Below are 17,566 nucleotides of genomic sequence, written 5' to 3'. Positions count from 1 at the left end.
CAACAGGATTTACATGGTGTAAATGAAAGGCGAATTTGTCCTCTTGTGGCTCTCTTGCTATTTTTTTCACTTGACCCAAAAGCTAAAAAGTAGCATTGAATCAAGCAAATCCCGTGAAAAGTTCTGTATAAAGAAAGCACTGCAGACCACCTACAGTGTGACACTTAGTGAGATGAAAGGATATTAACTTAGGAGCGCCTTGTGCTTTCAACAGAAGTCTTGTTCCTTGTATTACAAACAAAGATAACGAACATAATTTAATTACACTCTAATAGTAGTTGAAATGTATATGTCTTTTGGCATAATGCAATTTTTGTTTAGAAAATAAAGTATCTGCACATAGCCTACAATTTTGCTGGAATTCCCTTCTGTGGGAAAAATGTTACCAAGGGGCTGTTGTCTTATGCATATTTGCAAATACTATTTATGTTAACAAGCCTGGGATTTTTTTTTCTTTTGAATTGAAATGAGGTTCAAGGGGTTATTTTATTCCCTTCTCCTTTATTTTAAGACTCTTAGGATCACAATGTCAAGGCTACTCAGTTCCTATAATATGTTTGTGGCTTCTAGCATTCAAATGCAAGAAACTGTCAGAAAAAGAGCCATTTTAATTATTTTTGCTCTTAAATTATAGAAAAAATACATAAAAGCTTCAAAAAATTCAGGAAATATTCCAGCTATGGGCAAGAGTAAGGTTAACGGTATCCCTTTAATCTTTGCAGAGTCTCAAACACTTACCTATACCGCAGAATTAGCTCTACATGGATATATTTACATGAAACTGGAATGTATGAAAATCAGTTAAAGACACAAATGCAATGAAATATCTCCTGCCAGTTCCTGTATAAAGTTTTTATGCTAAACCTGCTGGGCTGCACTGGGCTAAATGAGAGCAGTTTGCTGAATGTTCCAATGTGCTTCTTATTTTCATACAAGAAACAATACTTTTATAAGTTTTTTTGTCTAAAGAGAGACTTAGGAAGAGCACTTCTGGCTATGTAAATATTTACATTTAAATACCTAAAGGATTTTACAAGTTGGAATAAACTAACAAAACAATTTTCTTAGTAGTAATGTTCATTATTATGCAAATATTTTCAAAATCATCAAGCCAATCTGATTTCTTTAAGAGGTTTGCAGCATCTTAAAGCTGGATTTATCAGTGATGATCCTATTGCCAACACCAATCTCACAATGACATTGCACTGGTTTGTTTAATTGTTTGTTACAAATTTTGGACTTTGTAATTAATTTGCTCAGCCAAAGTTCCCCTTGTGGAAAAATCCTGTAGACTCTAGTAATCACCTCTATATACTTGTAAAAATAATTCTAGAATGTTGGCATCTTTGCATAACATTAAATGCTCAAAGACTATCATACAAGCAATGTGTTTCCTTATTATGATGATCTTTGAATTTCAGGTGTTTTAAAGTCTTTAAAGTTGTACAAATATGATTAGGGCTAGGAAGAAATGTTCTCTTTGGCATTTTGCTTCATAACTACTTATAAGGCTAACTGTACTTGCCTCTGATTTATTTGCTACTGCCACTCTCCAGGCTGTGGCTGCTGGGTTAGATACATGGCAGGACTGGCCACCTATCCAGGATTAAATAGAGGTTCCTATGTTTCCAGTAGAAGCTCATTAAATTTCTGTACTATCCCATCACATGAAATTAGTACAATATGAGGCTTCCCTGAGTCAGAGTTCACAATTTACTTTCAGGTTTGCCAGGTTTGTATATTCAGGTATAAATACTTTCCCTATATAGCACTTTGGTGTCTGAGCTGACTTTTAGGAATTACATGCTTTGCATGTGAAACAGGAGGGGAGAGCGACTAGAGCACTCTGTAAAATCTGATCTAACAGCAGCAGTATAAATTGGGTTTTGCAGAGCAGTTCATCCAATATAGAAGATTTTGTTTACAGCCTTTGAAAATTAGCCACCACTTAATGTTCACTATGGGACAGAGAACCATTTAGATTTTAGCCATTTGGTGCCTTATCTCACATAAATACCTTTTTCTTGTGGTTCTTACCAAAAAATAGAAAACAAGAGACACTGAGCTATGAATCAGTGGGAATCCAGTCTGTGAAAGTGGCTGAGAATGGAACTCAGATTATCTGTTGTAAACATTAGCAACTTCAAATGTAGGCCTTATTTCTACCTATGAATTATTTACAAACTGATTCTGATTTCCAATTAGTTATTAATGGCTTGTGTAAATAAACTATTTGGACATTATTTGTTCCCCAGTGCTAATGTATCTGAACAGCTAAGTATTGATTAACCATGTGTACTGGGTCTGGCTGAGTGTCAACTGATTCTCTTCTGCAGCCAGACAGGATCATGGAAACATTTCAAACTGCAGCATAAGTAGTGTGCTCTCAAAACATGTCCTGCAGCTGAACAGTTTGTGCATCTTATACAGCATGGTGTTCAGCAAAGTGTCATGAAAACAACCAGGAGGAACTTGAGTAGTTGTGGATAGTTAATACTCTAGATGTACAGAAACAGGTAAGCAAGCATGTTGTGATCTTCATAGATTTTGGCTAATTCATTTTTGCATTATTTGACCAAGTGTTTCTGGGACAATTAACAAAATAGCGTATCAGTCTCATTAATGGAACTACCAAGAAAATTCACTTATGCTAACATGAAGCACTGGAGAAGGTCCTTTTATATGGAATTTTAGAGATTTCTGTATTTTCTAAAAGCTTTAGAGCATACAGTGAAGCTATGTGGGGTCTTCTTTCATTCGCCAGAGCAGAATAATACATATAATACAGGGTTTTGTCTCTTCTGATATACAATGCTTATAGGAACCATTAGAGTTAAAGCATGAGCTGTTGCCCTGCAGCTGACAAGCCATAGCTGGCAAATGAAAGACATCATGTCCTTGGTGTCCAGTCCACCGAGGTGGCCTTCAAGCACACCTCAGGGGGTGACTGAGGTGTCGCAAGTGAAGGGTCTCACCTGAAGCCCCTGCACCATGGCTTTCCAGGCTGTGGCAAGGGATGTGAATGGCAAAGATGCAGGACTGAAGTGGGCAGGTGCTACTGAAAGTGTATTTGCTAAGGGGCTTGACTGGGGGGGAAAGCTTGGGGCCCTCAAGGGGTTTGTTCTTCCCTAGTGGGACACAGAGCATCAGGGTGTTAGATACCCACTGCTCTTGTTTGTGCCATGACTGTACCTGCTGTTCCTAGGTTGTGCCTCTGTGGATTGAGCACCAAGGGGGACGTGTGAGATACATTTGCTGGGTGTTACACTGGTTAATGCCTCCTGAGGGTCTGTAAGAAAACATTCCCAAAACTCTTTCCCAAAATGAGTCAAAGCTGATAGAAAATGGCTTGCTGTGCTGGGAGCTGCCAATGAACTGAAGTAGGAATAGGTGTATTCCCCTGCCCCGGGCAGAAGGTGCACATCATTTTAGCACATCCTTCTTTACTACAGAAGTCCAAATGGATAAGAGCTTATACCTCTATGGGAATTTAGGTGCATTCTCACAAGAAATTCAAAGAAAATAACACACATGGCAGCATAGGATTTTTTGATGTTTGTGCTCCCATGGTCCCATTTTTATATCAGTTTAGGATAAGAAATGGCCATTTTTACTGACCGATCAGAGAACTGAGCCCCTCCTCAGCAGGACCACCTGATACACAAGCTGTGTATCTTGCAAGCATTTCTCAACTTGTATGAAGGAATTTTCATGAAACCTTGCTCATAGTTTCTCAGTTTAATAATTATCTGCCCTTTCCTGCCTGGAAACAAAATAACCTGTTTGTAATAATTTAGGTATCAGTCTTTATAAATGCTTATGTAAGTACCTTACTCACCACACTCTCCTAGTGAACAGTGTATCAGCTGCTAAGAGAAAATTAGGCTAATGAATTAATTTTATTTTGTGGTCTCACCTGTCCAGACCCATCAGGCTGCCTAGTGACAGTGATGGAGGCTGGACACTGTCATCACCCCCTGGGAGGTGTGTGTGCCTCCCCCCAGTCACAGCTGTGGCTCCCTCTCATCCACATTCCTGTTGAGGACTTTGTCCCGCTTCCTCAGCTCTGTTCCCTACCTCACCTTCTCATCCTCCCCACTCCAGGGCTATAAGCACTACTGTTCACTCTCAGGCTCTTTCCAAATAAGAAGGTGATATTTATTAAAAGAAAATATGTCAGTAATACTGGTCTAATTTCAATTTTCATATGCTCTTATCTTCCCATGAGCAATGTTGGCTCTCTACTCTCTCCCCTTGGTTGCACCCTGGTCCCAGTGTACTTGATGCAGGAGGATTTTCATGCCAATCTATGCTTAGTTTCTCTCACAGCAGAATTGATGAGTGGGTCTAAGTTATCTCCTCCCTGTGCAGTTCATTTGTCTTTCCTGAGATGCTATTATTGTTTTATTTCAGTTTGAAGGCATTAGAGTTCCTGGAAGAACTTTTTCCCACCTACATTTTTTATAAGAAGTTATGAACTGTCTGTTAGGGTAACGATTCATTTATCCATCCAAGGAGCTGTGCTTTCAATTATCATGATAAAAACTAGATATAATGAAGTCATATTGATAAAGTCGTCTAATGGTGAAGGAAGTTACTAGTCCAAGGCTTGCTTCATGGATCTGTCCAAACATATGGTCTTATTTTATTAAGGATCTGCAGAGTCAAATGCAAATATTTTTCAGGGACATTTGGTTGGACCACAACTGCATTGAGAAGTCCCAGTGAATGAAGAGTCCACACTAGAGGGAGTGGAATATCAAGCAGTTCATAGACTTGCAGTAGGGTGTAATTTTAGAGGTTACTGTCAGGCTTTATAGGGTAACATACAATTAAAAGTCATTGGAAGCTGAGTTTTTAACTCTTCCCTGTGCATTGTCAACTGACTGGGAATGCCTTGGGCATCCACAGAAACCATGGAGAACACAATGGATAACTCTGTCCTTCACCCAAGGGCAGGATCTGTCTTCTTCCTAGAAAACGTCTGTCCAGTCTCCTCCCAGACATTTCAGTACGGGAGATCCCATACCCTTGTCCAGGACAGTCTGTTCCTTGATTTAAGCAACTTTCTCACTAGAAAGATCTTCTCAGCCTTTTATCTGACTTTCATTGGCTTTTCTTTCATATTTTTCCATGTTGGACAAGGAAATCAATCTATTTGCTTCTTTGCAATTACCTTTTTGGTTTTGAAGATGGTTATTAGGTCTCCCTCCTGACTTCTACTTCCTAAACAACCCAATTTCCTTCAACTGTCACTCATAGACTGTGTGCCTCTGGGGATTCTCATCACTTTCCTTTGAGGTCTTTCCACTGCTCTGTGTTTTTCTTGAACTTTATGGCTGAGAACTGCTTGCGTTTTCTGAGGACTGCATGAAAATTAGTTAAGGTTTTACACATAATTTGACAATGTGTTTCAGTGTATTTATTTTCTTGTATCAGCATGATACTGGTCACCAGTGTTCAACTTGTGATCTACTGTAGGCTGCAGATATTCTTCTGAGGAACTTTTGTCTAAACTGCCATTGCCCATCAGACTCTTATACTTGAGGGATTTGCTATTGCTTCCTAACTCTGTAACTTTGTACCTTCTGGAACCTCATCCTATTCTTTTAAGACTACTTTTCCCCTAATTTTCAAGATACTTTGGAATGCTTATCCTTTAGCAGGTGTGCAGCCTCTGTCAGTTTGATATCATCTGCAAACTCAAACATTATACTGAGTTGCCCACATCTCTCATGAGAATATGAAGCACTACCAGACCTTGCTTTAGGATGTACTTCCATTTTGATATAACACTATTGACAACTGCTTTCTGAAGGTAGCATTTCCACTGAAACTTGCATATATCTTACAATAGCTTCCTCTAGTGTTATCCCAGTTTGCTTGAGATGATCCCCTGAAGCAGTTGCAAAGCTTCACTAATGGCAAGGTGTGTGGCAACCTCTTCTAATTCCTGACCATGAGCCCTGTCACCCTTTCACAACTCATGGAATACAGGCACTAAATACAGGTAGCCGCACTTTTCCAAAGCTCAGTGTTGATACTAGCTAATGCACTGGTGGCCTCCAGCATGAGCCAGGCAATCTTTAATTACTCAGAAAGCCCCTAGACAGGGAAATCGGGAAGGCTGATGTTGAAATCCTTCCAAATTACTAGTTTAAGTTTGTATCTGGCACCATGTGGGTGCTGTGGGCAGCCCACCACACAAACCTGCATATATGCAGACCATTTGTATTGATGGCTATAACTAATTTTAGCTTGAAAAAACAAACAGCCTATCTGTGGTTTTATTCAAAAATTGTAGTGGAATTCAATTCTGAATGCCTGCTCAGAGCCATTTAAATCAGAAGTTGCTGTTTTTGAGAGATATAAAAATGGAGTTGAACATTAGGGCCTGTAAAAGGCAAAAAACAGTTTGTACTTACTTGAAAGAATAACAAAACAAAAAATCCCGGGGAGACTAGTGAGGAGGTGAAGTTAAAACTTCTTTAACAATCTGCCAAGTGTTGTAATCACATATTACAGCTACAATAACTTCTTATAGTAATCATCATATTCGTATCATTTCTATTTTTGTACTGCAGTGGAACACCATATTGCAGCATAAGTGAAGACTTCAACAAATACCTGTGTCTCTATATGCTGATAAGTGCAGTTTTTGGATGAAATTTCTCTTCATGATTTCAGACCTAAAGCTTTTTTTTTCCTAGTTTGTATATGATTTATACACGAGGTCTGGTTACAAGGAAGAAAAAAGCATCTTTTTCTGCTGTGAAATGATGCATCTCATTTTCAGAAGTGTCAAGCAGTCAGAAATCCCACTGAAGTCAATAGGAGCTGCAGGTGCTGAACACTTGAAATAAAACTGTTCCTTTTTTTGTCTTCATGTACATAACCAAAATCACAACACTACAAGCTGAAACTTTCCTCATAACTAGTGTCTAAGGAGGATTAGTCTGAAGGCTGGTTTTCCAACTGAATAAGTGAGGTGGCTGTGGTGTTCAACAATTGAATTACTCTCCCATGTATTTGCAGGCTCTGCGTAGGCTGTAAAGGCAATCCCCATCCCCTGTGCTGAGGGTGTGCATACACCCTCTTCTGAACACTCAGGGCTGCAGTTTTCCTAAGGAAGGTGTTTTGGCCAATGCCTCTTCAAACCTGCAAGCTTGGGGTAGCTGCTGTCACCTTATGATTCAACTGACCATTTCACACCCGCAGACCTATTTTCTGAGCTGGAACACTGAGCCAGGAGAAAGAAGCTGCCTGTCTGGTGCTAACAACTAATGAGACTGATGCAATAGTTCTTGTATAGTGACATCAGCCAAACCTCAATAACCTCTTTCACTGTGCTACTCTGTGTAGTGGACACTGCTATAGCCATCCTGAGCATATGCATTTGCTCAGTGATTTGTTACATTACTAAACAACTCAAACATGGCCCTTGTATGTGCCTACAGGAGCAGGGCAAACATGTCATGACATAGCCTTCAGATGGGCCCCTGTGCATGTCTTCTTCATTGCTTACAGTACAATGGTGCCTGCAACACCTTGCCATGGCCCTGCAGTCTGACCACTGGCCACATGGACCTGCTGCTGGGTGAACAAGACAAGCAGAGGACAGAAGAAAAAAAAGCAGAGCTTGACTCCAGTGCAGTGTCACTTGCTGGGTGTCACTGTCAGCTGCAGGATGACAAGATGCTAATGGGAGATCACAGCCCTTCTCCTTGTGAGCCTCCTCATGAGTTATCTCGATGTTATGTCTAGGAATCAGAGCACAGGGAAATTGGGTCATTTATCTGATGTCACAGAAAAAGCTGGTGGCAAAGACAGGAACCAACTTCATCTCTCCTGGTCTGAGGTTATCTCAAAATCTTTCCTCTGCTTTCAGTGTACTTGGTCTTTCCCATGTGTCAACCCATATCATGGGACAAATGCTATACAGTTACCGTCATGCAACTCTTATTTATGTCTAGCTGACCATATTGGTTTGAGAAAGGCTTGGCCTAGGAGGGGTTAAAGGAATCTATTGATATTCTTTCTATTAGCTCTCTTCATTTGCTTCTGATGTTATCCTTACAGGAAATCAGGAGAAATTAAAAAATCCCATATTATTACTCAGAAGTGTTTGGAGGTGCAGGGCTATACAGCTAAAGCATGCCACCAGGCACCTCAGGGACATACCTCACTGTCTTAAGGAGATGTAATATCAATAGAAGCAGCAGGTCTATTCCACTTGCATTTTTCTAAAGTGTCTGCTGTTAACAAGAAGCTTCACTGAAGTCAGTGGGAATTTTGAACAAAAGTTGAGGGACCCGCAGTCTTTACAGCGTGATTCATGCACAGAGCCATCTTCTGCATCTCCAAATGGCCATGGCTGACCTCCCTCATCACGCAGAGATCAACACAATACATCTCTGGCCTCAGAAGGGGTGAAGCCAAATAGAGGAAAGAACAACCCAGGGGAAAGCAGAAGCTATTTATATCAAATGAAGGAACACATGTGATGCCATATGAGGCAGCTTATAGGTAAAGCCTTTCAAGTCTTCCACTCCAGGGTACTTACATTTATGAGTATGAACACAGTAAACATAAAGTGCTGTTTTATGTTTCCAATCCGAAAAATGACAGCCTTTCTGTGATCATAAAATGTTATTTCCACTAAAGGGACTTCTTGTTTTGCAAGTTACTTCTGCAAAACAAGCACAATAGAGAAATCTTTGGTTTGCTGTGTGGTAGGTGAGTCAATGTTATCATCAAAATTGAATAAACAAGGCTTTATTTTTAGATATTAAAAATGTAGCACAATAAACCCAGTATTTTACAGACATGTTTTGGTCTATTCTCCTTTTGCAATATGATAACTTTTACGTAATATATCTTTGCATTTTATTTATTTTTGTGTGGACAAACATAAAAATCAGAACAAAATCTTAATAATATTTCTAGTGGCTGGTTATCCACCTGTTATGGTTTAACCCCAGCCAGAAGCCAAGCACCATGCAGCCACTTGCTCCCTCCTCCCACTCCCTCCCAGTGGGATAGTGAGGAGAAGCAGGAAAAAAAGTAAAACTCATGGGTTGAGATAAGGACAGTTTAATAACTAAAATAGCTAAATAATAATAGTAGAAATGTAAGGGCATATAATTTTAAAAAGAGAGAAATAAAACCCAAGAAAAGACAAGCAATGCACAACCACCTGCAGACTGATGACCAAGCAGCGATCTGCCCCCAGCCAACTTCCTCACATTTATATACTGAGCATGACATTCTATGGTCTGGAATATCCCTTTGGATAGTTTATGTCCTGGCAATGGTCCCTCCCAGCTTCTTGTACACCTGCTTGCTGGCAGAGCATGGGAAACTAAAAAAATCCTTAACTTAGGATAAGTGCTACTTAGCAACAACTAAAACATCAGTGTGTTATCAACATTATTCTCACACTAAATCAAAAACACAGCACTGTACCAGCTACTGGGAAGAAAATTAACTCTATTCCAGCCAAAACCAGGACACCCAAAAAGTTTAAACAATGGCTTTTGGCTTCTTTGAAATTTTTGGGTGAGTTTACTAGTTCTTGTTTAGGTAAAGCTGTGAATACACATTTGTGGGTTCTAGTTTGGCTTACAGGAGTGCAAACAATTAGCAGCTATTTCAGTGACAGGAGTTATGAAGGTATAGCCGAACAGAATATAGCTCAAGAATTACCTAGTGTAAAAAACTCCTGTATTTTGCCGGTAGGCTTTCAAGCTAGGGTGGCAACTATGTATATATTTTTATTGCCACCTTTCTGTATTCCTCATATGACTGTCATGTGCCTTCTTCATCTTTGGAATACTGCCAAAGAGTAATATCAGCAGCCTTTAATCTTACCAACGTGTTAGGTGACTGCAGCGTCACCTCCTTTCACACAAAGATAAAAATAATAGTTCCTTTCCCTTGGGGAATAATCTATTTTTCTTGCCATGGTTTACAATTCTAATGTCTTTTACTGCTTTATTTTGTTTCAGGACCTGTGAATATGCATTGCCTACTTTCCATCTTCTATTGTAGCACCCAAGTGTCAAAGGATGCGATATGAAGTGGGTGAAATTCAACCGCCTTCAAAAAGTGCAAAGGAAGAAGGTTAGGACAGGATCCTGAGATGCATGAGGAGTGAATGGAGGTGTTTGGGACAGTGGAGAGTAGAGATAAAGGAAAGAAAAAGGGTGAGGAGGAAATATTGCAGATATGTCCTCTGTTTAGGATTATTTTTATAAATATTTACCATCAGTTATTACACTAAATAGCATATCTGAATGCAGGTAAAAATTGTCTCTTAGCTAATGTAATGAAGCAATGTTTAGCAGGTGTTGATTTCTAGTGCCATCTACTTTTGTATTGGGTCTTGTGTGATGACTGGAATAAGTACATATTTGTTTAAATGTACAAGCAGCATATATGTCCAGTATATATTATCTGTTGTGTTTTGGAAGAAAAGATTTTATTCTATATACCTGGTAGAAAAATCTTTTGGTTAACCATATAATACTGTAGTCATGGTGTTTAAGTACTTCTAAATACCACCAAGAGAAAGAAAAGACAGACTCAGTCTGAAACAGAACAGATTTGTTGATTGGTTTTATACTGCCTGCTCCTTGCTAGAGCTAAAGAAAACACTCTGCAGTAAAAGCAACTACAGGTTTCTATTCTACCAAATGCAAGAGATGCTTTGTCTTGCATCTGGAAAAGGCAGACAGTTACAAGGACATTAAAAGTATGGGACTGAAGAATGAAGAGGAAACCTTGAAAAGGACCAGTATTAATGTCTCCCAGGACACCAGATGCCAAGAACAGAGCTGGGCAGAATGTATCCGAACCTATTTGAACATGGCGTAATCCTCTACCTGAGCTGTCTTAACTATGGCTACTGCTGAGCCTGCTGGTTGTGCCAGCATTTAGAAACCTACTCTACACAGAAAAATTAATACAGAGAGGGAACTCCATTTCCTGGGGATTTACAGAAGCCCCTGTTTTAACTTTGTTCTGTTTATATACATGGATTCATATTTTTCATTAATTTCATCTCAAATACCTATAAATGATATTGTCATGTATTTCCCATATAAAACACCTCCGAGGGTAGCAATTTTTAAGAAAGTCATACACAAGCTATAATTCATAGAACATTATCATGCCACAGAAATGGTTGCCTTTTGATCACATTATAAAATTAGTTTATTTCTTCTTGACATTTATATGGCTATGAGTACAGTCTGATCATACTGGGGAGATGTGTCCAGTCCAACCAAGCCTATCTGCATGGAATAGCAACATGGCATACACTTGTGCCTTTACCTACTGACAATTTAGCTTGCTTCTTAGAGGACAAGCATTGCTCATCTGAACTGTCAACAAAATACACTTCAGATGGTAAAATTCCAGCATTGGAGTGATCCTCTAACAAAAGGTACAAATAGAATGCCATTTCATCCATACATCAGCCATGCTGTGATCTGCATAGCTAATCCCTCAGAATGCCATATTTCAGTCAGAGCCTTAACCTTAAATGGATGTGCAAGGTTACACGACAGGAATGCAAACACCCCGTTAAGTCTTAAAGCCAGGGTATTTCTCAGGTGGTAGAACTGCAATTTAAAACTCTTATTTCTTCATTTCGGTGATGACCTTGTTGATCTGCCCATGATGGATGATTCTGAGATATGTACCACTGAAAACCATAGGAAGAATGCACTCTTCTGCCCCTTCAAGAAACATGCAGTCAAAAGAGAGTTTTAGTACAATATTAGTTCTCTAATATATACAGTGTGAAGAGTTCATTTCAGGAAGCTTTAAAAAGCACATTATACAGAAGATTCATTGCTGAAAATTTGCTAAGAGGTTTTGGTAGTGCAGGCAGATGATATGTAAATGTAAATAAAATGTAAATAAAATATACTTAGTAAAATGGCAAAGGAACTCTCTGAATGAAATTCCTCTGGTGTAGCAGCCCATTCAAGGTTTATGACCACTCAAGTTCTACCTAAACCCCCAGAGAGTCTTTGTGAGTTCATCTAGATTTTGGTGACATGCAAAGACATGTCCTGGAATCTGGAGACCAGAGGAATGAAAAAAGACACTTCAAGTTCATGGAATACCTTTTAAAAAAACCCTTTTTCATCCACTCCCCTTGGTTAGCTTGATTGAATGGTTTAAAATTGCTTATTTAGTTAACATGCCTAGTTGCTACTGCCTGGCCATGCACTGCTAGTTTTTTGCTGAGAAAGTAAGCCTTTTGAACCAGAGAAACCAATAAAAAAAACCTCGAGTCTTTGCCCTGCCCAGCCCCTTTGCAGGAGTTCACCTATTTGCTTATGTCACTTTTGTTTGTTCTGCAGTAAATTCAGTGGTGGGATAGTCCCTTTAGCAAGTTACTTGTATGTTTTGCCACTATCTGAAGTAGTACTTAGCCAAGGTCTCTTGGGGGAAGGCAAAGCACAGACCATTTTTTAATTCCATTACCAATTTTGTAGGTAAAATGAAAAAAAATCCTTGCTTAATTGCAGAAAGAATATATTTTTTAGAACATCAGCAAGGAATATTATTAGCACTTTGACATCTAATCTGCTGCTAAGAAAAAAAAATTGTAAAAGCCTAATGATCCAAGCCCTTGGTCTTAACAGACTAACTTGCCCTTAGTTTTTAGGAGACAAACTGAAAAGAAGTAAACACTGAATAAGCAACTTCAGATTTTATTTACCGTCTTGTCTTTCACTGCTTTAAAAAGGAATGAAGTAAAATTGCAAACAATGAAATTCTCACTCAGGGGTAGAGACTGCTCCCCCTGTCCCTCAGGACCAGGCATTTTAGGCAGTAGGGCTGGACCGCAAAGGTCCCAGACCCACTCTGGGGCTGGGCCAGAGGTATTGCCACCACACAGGGGATCTCCCTCTCCCCTCCTCTCCTCTCCTCTCCTCTCCTCTCCTCTCCTCTCCTCTCCTCTCCTCTCCTCTCCTCTCCTCTCCTCTCCTCTCCTCTCCTCTCCTCTCCTCTCCTCTCCTCTCCTCTCCTCTCCTCTCCTCTCCTCTCCTCTCCTCTCCTCTCCTCTCCTCTCCTCTCCTCTCCTCTCCTCTCCTCTCCTCTCCTCTCCTCTCCTCTCCTCTCCTCTCCTCTCCTCTCCTCTCCTCTCCTCTCCTCTCCTCTCCTCTCCTCTCCTCTCCTCTCCTCTCCTCTCCTCTCCTCTCCTCTCCTCTCCTCTCCTCTCCTCTCCTCTCCTCTCCTCTCCTCTCCTCTCTGAAAGCTGCTGTGCAAGACGCTTCCCTGGAGGGTGGTGAAACCCCTGAACAGTTTCCTCAAAATCCGCTCATAAACTCAGCCCACACACAGCACAATCAAGCCACTTCCATGGGGTCTTCCACAGTGGCCAGATTTATTTGGTCATATGGGTGTCATATAGGCTATTAATAGGCAGGACAAACATAATACAGAGAAAATAGAGTTTGGGGTATTGGTCTGAATATAAAGCTTAGTAAATGTTATGGCTCCAGTAGTACTTGAGTTCAGCACTCAGCCTTCGCCAAATTACATATACTTCTTCATGTCCTATCACTATGGCATTTATTTCTCTTCCCTTTCTTGTGAGTGAATAAAAACAGAGTAGTCTCCCAGGAAGAGAATCCCAAGAAAATATGTACCACTTGAGGTATTATAAGGATGCAAGGTCATTCCAGGAATATAAAGATTCTATTGCCCTTGCTTTAGTGAGATGCCACAGGCTGTGTCTACTCAGTTTAGTGGCTTGAGCTCCCTATCTTGAGGACAGTCTTGGCATGCCTGGTAGCACGCCTATATGCACATGATCATGGTCAGGGACCTGGGCAGAGCTGAAAGCTGGTACATGAGAGCAGAAAGGTGGTAAAGATAGAAAACAGATTCACAAACTACTTCTCAGCCATGACTTATTCTGAGATTAATGGGAGTTCATTTCAAGGCAAAGACAAGCAAGCTGGTTGAAAAAACAGGAATGTGAGCTCCTCCTGTCCAGGGATGGATGGGTTTCACCTTGTCAGACTTAAGCCATCTAAAAGTCAGAGGTCTATGCTGAAATAGGTGTCTTCGATCCCTGCACAGGGAACAGTGAATAGGCACTTCCAGAGGGTGATTCTTCCCATCCTATCCTGTCCCATCTAAGATGTGTTACCCTGGGGCACTGCTTGTCTCCCTCTGTTGTTTCTGGGGAGGGTCTAGGCAACTAGGTCACTAGCTCACTCCTTCTCCAGTCTTCGTTCACTTGTGCTTAATTGTGGGCAAGGTTACAGAATCACCTATGTTGGAAAAGACCTTGAAGATCATCTAGTCCAACCATTAACCTAACAGGTTATGTGGTTGATAAGGTTGATGTGGTTTAAATGTGACTAGAAGGTGTGTTATGGCACTACTGTGGTCTGAGGACTATGCTGAACTGTTCTTTCAGAGCTATCCTACAGCTTGAATGTTATGTATATGTTAATCTTGCAGTGAGATGGAGTTTGGCAGGGGCTGAAAAGAGCATATTCAGTGTACAGCTTTTAAATTGCACCAGAGTTTACAGAGTTCATCTGCAAACTTATTGAAATACTCATGAACAGAAAAAACAATCTGACTCCACGCTCAACAGATGTACCTCAATGGTAGGGCTGATTTTGCAAAAAGAATTATGAGGTCCAATTTAAAGATCAGTTTGTTTGGATTGGGATATTGTTTAAGAATCAGATGGCTTTTAAGTCAGTGAGTACTCTGTTTTTCAGTAGACATTTTATAGATATGACTTGCATGGAAACAGGCTCTGCTGAGCTTCTCTTTCAAAAATTTATTGGCTTTATGCTCCTTTTACTAAAGGTCAGGAGTAACCTCAACACCTCAGATAATATTAATGAAGGTGTTAGAGTTACTCTGATGTAAATTTTGTATAAAAATAGCCTAAAAAGTTAACAGGTATTTGTAAATTGCCTCAGGACCACTTCAAGCATGGTTCAATAGGGAGATGCTACTGCTGCCACACTGGTCTGTAGTGCCATGGCATCTTAAAAAATGTAGATACAATCTGCTCCCAGTATACAGTGGTCAGGACACTCAAGAAAAAATGGAGCTAGAGTGGCTGGAGGCTGTCTGAAGACCACACAAGTCAGGGTGGTGGCATTCATTTAATCTAGCATTAACTGTCTAAAAGCTGCAGGTCTGGTTTAATCTAGTGGTCTATCCTGCTCTATAGTCAGTGCAAAGAGAGAGGCCTCTCTGGAGTTAAGCCAGTTTAGACTTTTAAGTTGGGGTGGGATGAACCCCATCACATATGCCTGGGCTACCTCTTTGGATGAGGAGCCTAACTTCTAGATCGGTGACAGAAATCTCCCCACCAAGATAAAAGGGAACTGATTCTGGGCCAGAGACTCAGAGGTTTTACCTGCAAGTTAAAAGGGAGGGTGAGTGCAATTGTTGACACAAATGGCCATCAGGATGCTAACAGGGTGCCAACGCAGCTTCCAGATGAGGAAAGCATGGTTTTCTCCTTTGAAAAAGAGTGTAACTCCTGTACATCAGCTGAAGGGTTAAAGTCTAGCTCTTACAGAGACAAGGATAGTGGATTTTTCAAGAGGCTTAAGGACATGGAAAGGGCAGATTACCCTGTTGTCACCTTTTGCCCACTCCCTATACCAACTGCTGACATGAAGTAGAATTTTTCTGAAGATGAGGATTAATGTAATGGCTGCTTTTATTCCTCAGTACTTTTTCTGATGAAATTTGATCACTCTTCTCCACATTCCTATTCCTCACCTGCTCTGGGAGGCAAACACAAGCCTTTGAAAACAAAAGGAGTCCAGGCCAAAAAGCTCAGACCATATCTCACTTGAACTCGCACCAATATTTCTCTTTTTAAATACAGTTAATTCCATCGCAGTCTGTTGTTGGTCACTGTGAAAACCAACTTGCTCTTAATTTTTTCAATGTTATTTTGTAAGCATCTTCATTGTTTTATTTATTTATAGATATGGGCTGCCCAAGACAATACGGATAACGTGTAAAATGTCTTTTGTTATGGACCAATAAGAATGGTAAAATCAAAATTTTACTGTACTGCAGCATCTTTGGAGGATTAATGTCATGATGCTATTGAGGACATTGCCTGAAACGCTTATCGAGAGTGGATAGGCTTACCCAATGCCTGGGTCCCAGTTGTCCAGGTCTGGTCAGAGTAGGGTGGTGGGAGTGTCTTCTAAAGTACTCACCCAGGTGTCCTTTATATGAGAACTGAACATCCAGGCAGGGTGGTTTGTGCATACCTTAGATTCACCTTGATATAAGTCATATTGCAACTACAAGGTTAAACTCAGTTTGGAAGCGTTCTTGCATCCCCCAGTTTAGACATAGCCAACAATACTTAACATGTCAAATCTTTTCCTTGGCTAGAAGTTCTCAGTCTTATATGCAACTTGGAAAACACTAAGGATTGTTTCTAAAAGACTGTATAATACAGAAGACATTCATGGTTCCCACACAGGCTCTCATGTAACTATTTTAGTTGCTGTTTGCAGAAGCTTTTTTGTTGTTCTTTGATCAAAGGTGATTTTGGAAAATATCAGTTGTCTCAAAGGTGCCACTGAGGGCCCAAACTGTAATGCAAACATCAAATAAATACAAAGGAATAAATTTTCTGTTATATTTTAGTCAGAAGTCCTTCACTGGAGTGACTGGAATCAGTGGCTTTAACAAGTATGAACATATTTTGGAAGTGTGTTGCTGAGCAAATTCTGGAATGAGGAATCCATATTTGCTGAGCATTTTCACAAGCCAGAGAGTTTTATAGTTGTGAGTACTGTCATGTTGTGCTTGTAGTTGTTTCTTTTCCCATCCATTCTATTCAGAAATTGAAAGAAAACAAAAATGTGTGACATACCATAAAAATATCTGTCAAGAGCAGATAAAACTTACTCCATTAAATGCTGAAAAGCCTGTTAATACCCAAATTAAAATACATATCAAATTCATTCCCTTTAGGTGCATAAATACGTACAAAGTTGTTAATCATGCGAAAACATATTTTCCTAACTGTTACAATATAATAATAGGATTTTTTCTAGAAACAGAAAAATGCAAGAAAAATACTTAGGGACATTGTTAATATTAAAATTCAATGTTATCTCAGTTAGCAAGTCAGTTAACATGATCAACTCTTTTTCTCAACTCCTGATGAGTTGTGTATGACTTTTGCTATTCAGAGATCAAGTAATCAGCCCATTAATTGTACTAGAGGTGCATGGAGGGCATTCGGTGGAAACATAATCTGACAGGAAAATCAGAGAAGCAATAGGATGGAAATAACTGCCACCCCATTATACAGAATAGTAGTCTGATATGCAAATGAGAGTGGCAGCTAGGAGGAAGTTTCAGTACAGTCCAAACATTTTATTTTTGCAGTGCTATAATAATGAGCCAGTACAAGAATGACTGTGGTTGAAAACTGAGTTAGCATGAGGCACTAAGTCAGGCCAGGAATGCACCAAAGTACATCCCTGGAGCCTGTTCACAGCAGCAGCTGCTCGGCATGTGCTGGAGA

This window comes from Strix uralensis, chromosome 2, assembly GCF_047716275.1.
Source record: "Strix uralensis isolate ZFMK-TIS-50842 chromosome 2, bStrUra1, whole genome shotgun sequence".
Lineage (NCBI taxonomy): Eukaryota > Metazoa > Chordata > Aves > Strigiformes > Strigidae > Strix > Strix uralensis.
This window is presented reverse-complemented; position numbering follows the sequence as displayed.